Genomic DNA, 8,288 nt, shown 5'->3' with positions numbered 1-8,288 from the left:
CTGGAAAATTAAGGAATTATTTAATAAAAAATGCCTTTTGGAAAAAACCCTCACTCTATTAGAAGGGCATGAAACTCATGGCAAAGATGTAACTAACTAGCATTTGAATCATAGGAAAAAACATATTTAGGGATGTCTGGTGGCTCAGTGGTTGAGAGTCTGCCTTTGGCTCAGGTCGTGATCCCAGAGTCCTGGATGGAATCCCACATCAGGCTTCCACAGGGACCCTGCTTCTCCCTCTGCTTATGTCTTTGCCTCTCTGTGTGTGTCTCTCATGAATAAATAAATTTAAAAAAAAGAAAAAAATTTACATGTAAGAAGCAGTATTCAGTAAAATGTTTCTAGGTGATATTGCTTGATCTCACTGGATTGTGTCTAGCTAAATATATTCTATTTTAGTTTATTTAAAGTAGGGATCATTTTGTGATTCATCAACTTCAATCCTTTTTTTTTTAAGATTTTGTTTATTTATTCATGAGACACACACAGAGAGAGAGAAGCAGAGACACAGGCAGAGGGAGAAGCAGGCTCCATGCAGGGAGCCCGACATGGGACTCGATCCCGGGTCTCCAGGATCACACCCTGGGCTGAAGGCGGCGCTAAACCACTGAGCCACCCAGGCTCCCATCGACTTCAATCCTAATGAATATTTTCTTTAATACCTATAATTCTGACCTTGAATCATGAAATCTGGCCCAAGGATATGGTAATCTGTGCATATATATAACTAGGAAAAATGTCATACATATTGGCTGAAACCCTGTAACTCATTCCTATGAAACCAACATTCTCAGCTTTAACTAGAATACTAAGAATTGTGATATACTAGACATTAAGCTCCTTAGGTCAAGGACTATGCTTATTTTTATTCACCATTGTATCTGTAGCACTTAGCACAACACTTGATATATAGTGCTCATTAAATATTTGCTGCATAGTGAAAAAGTACCAACTGTAGATTAATCTATTGAGAAAAAAAATCATTCTTATTTCAAGATACATAAATCCTATAAAATATATCAGCCTCAAAACACAAATTTTCACGAAGGCACATATCTAAATCACTTACCATCAACTGGTAGATTGGGAGTAAGATCATTAATCTCCTCAACTGTAGGTTTGATTGCCATGTTTTCAAGAATAGAGTGAAGGTCATGGTCATCAACCTGCAACCCTACAAAAAAGGAAGACATGAAAAAATTAAAATAAATGTTAAAATATAATATTAATTCCTGTATATGCTGGTTATTAATTTCATCATAAGAAGAGGCCAAGGACATTTAAGTTTTAAAGAGAGTCATTAATGGACTAAAATTAATCTATTCATTTATAGTAAACAGATCCAATTGTGAAGATAAGCTTGCATAACACAATACATCAAATAGTGCTGAGAAACCACTCAAGTCAATTTTAGCAGCAAAACAGCAGACCAAACAGTTTTTATTTTTTTTTATTATTTATTTATTTATTTTTTTTTAAAGACATTTTATTTAATTTTTAAATTTTTTTTTAAATTTATTTATGATAGTCACACACAGAGAGAGAGAGAGGCAGAGACATAGGCAGAGGGAGAAGCAGGCTCCATGCACCGGGAGCCTGATGTGGGATTCGATCCCGGGTCTCCAGGATCGCGCCCTGGGCCAAAGGCAGGCGCTAAACCGCTGCGCCACCCAGGGATCCCCAAACAGTTTTTAATATAAATATCTTACAAGTCAAATTCAGTTTGTTCACTGTATTTCAAGATATACTATCTTAAATTTTTATAGCTAGGCCTAAATTTTATTATGTCCATATCCTAAGTTGAGGTAAATCTTAATATTTAGAACATATTTTAAAAATAAAGCAGAGGGGTGGCTCAGTCAGTGAAGTATCTCCCTTTGGCTCAGGGTCCTGGGATCAAGTCTTGCATCAGGCTCCCTGCGTAACAAGGAGTCTGCTTCTCCCTCTGCCCTTCCTCCCTACCCTCGCTCATATTCTCTCTCTCTCTCCCTCCCCCAAATAAATACCATCTTTAGAAAAAATTAAAATAAACCAGAAACTTATTTCATCAATATGAACATACATATGCATTAAAACTAATTATGGAAATATATATGAGAATGGCAGGAAGCAATATTTAATAAGCAAAAAAAAGCAAAACCCAAGAGTCTCAATCTGACTTCTCAATTTGCATCTCACTCACCTTTTATATCTTCTGCACAAGTCAGCAATCTATTCTTATATATTTTCGACTAGCTGTAGCTGGAAGAAACACATAATTTAGGTCATAGACAAAGCAAATAGACATGCTAAAACAATAGCAAATATCCAAGTTCAGAAATATAGGGCATATAATAATTTTCTCCAAAAATTTACCTAATAACTTCTAGAAATAATAAAACAAAAAATATAAACAAAATTCTTAATAGATATGGTAAATCTATCAACCATAATAGACCATATCTACCATAATAGATATGGTAAATCAATCAATTTAGCATCTACCATGCCAAAGCAAAACACTTCTATATGTTGTATTTTTTAAGTCCACCATTTTTTTCCCTCTACTAGTGTAGATCTGCATCTCTCCTTATCCTCCTCCTGTTTCCTAGAAGGCCTAACCAAAGGCCTTTCAACAAATGAAAAATAACTATTAATATTTCTTATTCCAGATGACAAGAATTATGATTTATGAGCCTCTTGATTTACATGTTTTTAAATGGCAATTTATGCATTCCTATATATTAAAAATAATCATCTTTAAAGTTACGGTTCTTTTAAAATTCTAACTTAAAACTGATATATAATAAACTTGGAGTATTGAATAATAAAAAAATCTAAGGATATAATCCTAAATCCCTGAAGATTCTACCTATATTCTACCTATATATCACACTTACAATGCTGAATAACTCTCTTGAAGACTATTCTGATATTTGAAATGCCCACCATTAATTGGATGTAACTTCTCTAGCTCCAAGTGGTCTGTAGGGGAGGCCTCTATCCCCATTTTTTACAGGACAATATCCAGCTCACTGAGGTCACCTTCTCCCCCTTCAAAATAAAAGAAGTAGAGAAATATATTTTTTAAAATACCATAATTTCAAATTATTAAAGAAAAGTAAGGCATAATAACATCTGCTAAACAACAAGCAGTCAATTGCAGATACAGACAATAGTATTTCTTAAACATTGGTAAAAGAGATGCTCCCATAATGATGGTTATAAAGTAATATTTCACAAATAACTTAAATATAGGATATGAAATTAAGCTAGAAATCAATAGCAAGAGATACTAGGAAAATCCCATAAGTGTGGAAATTAAAGAATCCCTCTCTAAATAAAAATTATGTGTCAGAATAAACTACACTGGAAGTTAGAATACATTTTGAATTGAGTAACAATATTACATATTAAAACTTGTAAAGATGTGCCCAGAGGGAAATTTACACTCTTAAACACATATAGTAGAAAAAATGAAAAGATCAATAACCCAAAGTTCTATCACAAGAAGTTAGAAAAGAACAGTAAATTAAATCCCCCAAGAGGAGAAGAAAAAAAATAAAGACAAAAGCAGAATTTACTGAAATGAAAAACAGACTTCAAATAAAATTAACGAAAGTGCTAAATGCCTGCACTAAGACTGACAAAGGAAAAAAGAGAGAAAGTACAAATGACAGATATTTCTCATGACAAAAAGGACATCACGAAGAATAGCTGAGATAGGTTTAAGGAAGTAAAACAAATTTGGAGGATTTATACCCTAGATACCAAGACATATATTTTTAAAGATTTTTACTTATTTATTTGAGAGAGAGAGAGCGCGCGCTCCAGTGAGCATGAGCAGGGGGAGGGGCAGAGGTAGAGGGAGAAGTAGACTCCCTGCTGAGCAGGAAGCCTGATGTGGAGCTCCAGCCCAGGACCCTGGGATCATGACCTGAGCCAAAGGCAGACACTTAATTGCTTAATCAAATGAGCCACCCAGGGGCCCCAATATCAAGACATTAAAGCTATGTTAAGACAGAAGTGTACTGATGCAAGGACCACTAAATAGACCAAAAAAGAAAAAAACCAAAAAGAATAAAAAGTTCAGATATAGCAACACATTTATGGTCTTTGATTTATTAAAAAGTTAGCCTTACATTAAAGGAGGGAAAGGATCATCTTGTTAATAAATGGTGCTGAATATCCATTTAGAAAAAAAATAGTGAACCTTATCCCATATCATATAGAAAAGTCAATTCTGAATGGATTATATTTATTTATTTATTTATTTTTTATAAATTAATTTTTATTGGTGTTCAATTTACCAACATACAGAATAACACCCAGTGCTCATCCCGTCAAGTGTCCCCCTCCGTGCCCGTCACCCATTCACCCCCACCCCCCGCCCTCCTCCCCTTCCACCACCCCTAGTTCATTTCCCAGAGTTAGAAGTCTTTATGTTCTGTGTCCCTTTCTGATATCTCCCACACATTTCTTCTCCCTTCCCTTATATTCCCCTTCACTATTATTCATATTCCCCATCTGAATGGATTATAGATCTAAATGTAAAAGGAAAATAATAAAACTCCCAGAAGATAAAATAAGAGATGTTTTCATGACCTTAATATATGCCGGTATTTCTTAAACAGGCCCCCAAACACTCTAATTATAAAAGAAAAGATTGACTAATTCCACTACATGTGAAAGAGAAACTTTGTTCATCAGAAGATAAAACACAATATGAGACCCTGCACCAACACCCTGGCAGAGAAGCTGAGGTCATCATCAAGTTTGAAATATTTAAAGTAGAAATAAAATTCTTTCAGCAATACAGATAAAGTGTGGTGTTGTGGGTGATGGTGCCATTGGTAAAATGAGTCTTCTGATATTCTACACAATAAACAAATTTCCATCTGAGTAGGTACCAACTTTTTTTTAAGATTTTATTTATTTATCCAAGAGAATTCATGGGAAAGAACACGCACATACATAAGTATAGGGGAGGGACAGAGGGAAAGGGAGAAGCAGACTTTCCACTGAGCAGGGAGCCCAAAGAGGTGCTCAATCCCAGGACCCTGAGATCATGATCTGAGCCAAAGGCAAATGTTTGACTGAGTCACCCAGGCACCCCTGTGCTGACTGTTTTTGACAACTATGCAGTCACAGTTCTGACTGGTGAAGAGCCATACTCTTGGACTTTCTGATACTGCAGGCAAGAAGATTATGACAAAGTATGACCACTGAGCTTCCAAAACCAGATGTATTTCTAGTCTGTTTTTCAGTGGTCTCACCATCCTCATTTGAAAAACATGAAGGAAAAATGGGTACCTGAGATAACTCACTACTGTCCAAAGACTCTTTTTGTGCTGGTTGGAATTCAAATTGATCTCAGAGACGACTCCTCTATGACTGAAAAACGTGCCAAGAACAAACAAGTCTGTTACTACAAAGACTGTTGAAAAGCTGGCCCATGACCTGAAGGTGGTCAGGTTTGTGCAGTGTTCTGCTCTCACAGAGAAAGGCCTAAAGAGTGTATTTACAAGGCTACACTGACTGCCTGGAGCCTCCAGAACCAAGGAACTACAGATGTACGCTGCTATGACTGTCTCTCCAGAGCCCTTCTGCACAGCTGGTATCAGCATCATACTAAAAGCAATGTTAAATCAAACTAAAGGTGAAAAATTAAAATGCTTTTACAATAATGACAAATGCCCTGCACCTACCCACATGCACTTGTTTGAGATAAGGTCCATGAGTATGGTCCCCTTCCCCCTCTTGATACTAGTTAATCTGAATAATTGTGTATTGTCAGAAAAGTGATTAGTACTAGTTTCTGTTTTGTCATTTCAAAAAATTTTGTTTAACAGCAAGGCAAGCTTGTGATGACTCTGTAACAGACTAATTGGGTTGTTGAAGCTACCCCCAGGCTCCATCTACACTGGAGAATAAGCTGGAACATCTAGGTTTTTTTTTTCTTTTGTGGAGGAAAGGGAGAGTGTGTGGGAGGTTGTTTTTACTTAATCATGTTTTTAAAGTTCATTGGATAGCCCTTATGGGAGAAGGGTGTATTGATTCCACATTCCATTTCCTAGATCTATTTTAGAATGCTTGTTCCCCACCTGCCGCTCTTAGGAAGGAATATAGTAAATGCCTCAATAACATATGTTGAAAGTTGCCTTTCTCTCCATTCTTGAGTTGGTCCAGTACTTGATGAATCTCATGAAAGTGGGTGAAACCTGTTTTGCCCCTCCTCTTTTCTAGAATGCACTATATATGTGACTAGACTGTGACTTTCAAGGAAATTTGTTTGCCATTTGCTGATTTTTTTTGAAGTTAATTCCTAACTTCTTTCACTGATAAATGAAGAAAAGTACTGTACCTTTTGAAATACACCAAATGGATTGAGTATGTAACTTAAAAATGTTTTTCCTGGGGGATTCCTGGGTGGCTCAGTGGTTTAGTGCCTGCTTTCAGCCCAGGACATGATCCTGGAGTCCTGGGATCAAGTCCCACATCAGGCTCCCTGCATGGAGCCTGCTTCTCCCTCTGCCTGTGTCTCTGCCTCTCTCTGTGTGTGTCTCTCATGAATAAATAAATAAAATCTTTAAAAAATAAAAATAAAAATGCTTTTCCCTATCAAAAAAGAAGATAAAATACAACTGAAAAGGCAAAATATACAGTGAGATATTTACAATTTATAAAACCTGCAATGGACTTCTATCCAGAATACATAAAAAACTATAGATAAAAGACAATAAATAAAAAATTCAATATGAATTTTCAGGGTAGGTGGTGAAGTAGGAGGATCCTAAGCTCACTTTGTCCCACAGATACACCTATATACATAAACATTAGTGTAACTAATCCAGAAAATGACCTGAAGACTGGCCACACAGACCCTTCACAGTTAATTGAAGAGAAGAGGCTATATTGAAAAAAAATTTTTTAGAAAGGTAGGGATGTATGGGGGTCCCCTGGGTGGCTCAGCAGTTTACGCCAGCCTTCGGCCTGGGGCGTGGTCCTGGGGTCTTGGGAGAGTCCTGCATTGGGCTGCCTGCATGGAGCCTGCTTCTCCCTCCATCTGTATCTCTGCCTCTCTCCCTCTCTCTGTCTCTCATGAATAAATGAATAAAAAATCTTAAAAAAAAAGAAAGGTGGGGATGTATTTGGAACCAACTCCCAGAAAGACTAACCACAAATGAGAGGGACACCCCAAGCACAGAGAAAGGAGAGCAACAGACCTCATGCCAGGCACGCAAGATATGGAGGACCTGCACTGTGGAGACAAATCCCCATAACATTTGGCTTTGAAAACCAGGAAGTCTTAATTTTGACATTTTTACCATCAGTGGATCACAGTAAGAACTTCACAGGAATATAGATATAGAAAACATAAAAAAGAACCAGATGAAGAACTCATTAATTGAAATTAAAAACACTAGAGTGAATAAATAGTAGACTAGCAGAAGCAGAAGAACAGATCAGCAAGCTGAAAGAGAATAATGGAAAGCAAATAATTTGAACAGGAGAAAGAAAAAATAAAAACAAAAAGCGAGAAGAGGTTAAGGGAACTCAGTGACACATCAAGCATAATAACACTATCATTACAGGGATCACAGAAGGAGAAAAGTGTACAGAAAATTTATTAGAAGATATAATAGTTGAAAATTCCTAATTTGGGGAAGGAAACAAATCCAGTTTCAGAAGACACAGTGTGTTCTCAACAAAATCAACTCAAGGAAGTGTGCACCAAGATATATAATAAAAATGGCCAAATATAGTAGTAAGGAGAGAACTTTATTTATTTATTTATTTTTAAATATTTTATTTATTTATTAATGAGAGACACAGAGAGGGAGAGAGAGAGAGAAGCAGAGACATAGGCAGAGGGAGAAGCAGGCTCCATGAAGAGAGCCCGGCGTGGGACTTGATCCTAGGTCTCCAGGATCATGCTCTGGGCTGATGGGGGCACTAAATCACTGAGCCACCCAGGCTTCCCTAAGGAGAGAACTTCGAAAGAAGCAAGAGAAAACAGTTATATGTAAGGGAAACTCCATAAGGCTAACAACTGATTTTTCAGCAGAAACTTTACAGGCCAGAAGAAAGTGGTATGATATATTCAGAGTGCTGAAAGGAAAAAACAAAAACAAAAACCCTGCAACAAAGACTACTCTATCCAGCAAATATCATTCAGAAATAAAAAGAAAGACATAGTTTCCTAGTCAAATGTTAAAGAGGTTCCTCACCACTAAACAAGCCTTACAAGAACTGTTAAAGGAATTACTTGGAAAGGAAAGCCCATAATCAAGAGTAAAAATATTAGG

General features: G+C 36.6%; 1 pseudogene; it reads left to right on the top strand.

Annotated features, from left to right (window-relative positions):
* The first annotated feature begins 4,510 nt into the window (after nt 1–4,510).
* On the top strand, nt 4,511–5,566 carry LOC129500815 (cell division control protein 42 homolog; annotated as a pseudogene).
* Nucleotides 5,567–8,288: the final 2,722 nt, after the last annotated feature.

This window comes from Nyctereutes procyonoides, unplaced genomic scaffold (genome assembly GCF_905146905.1).
Source record: "Nyctereutes procyonoides isolate TBG_1078 unplaced genomic scaffold, NYPRO_anot_genome, whole genome shotgun sequence".
NCBI lineage: Eukaryota > Metazoa > Chordata > Mammalia > Carnivora > Canidae > Nyctereutes > Nyctereutes procyonoides.
The sequence above is the reverse complement of the archived record's forward strand: the minus strand, read 5'-3'. Positions and strand labels throughout refer to the sequence as shown.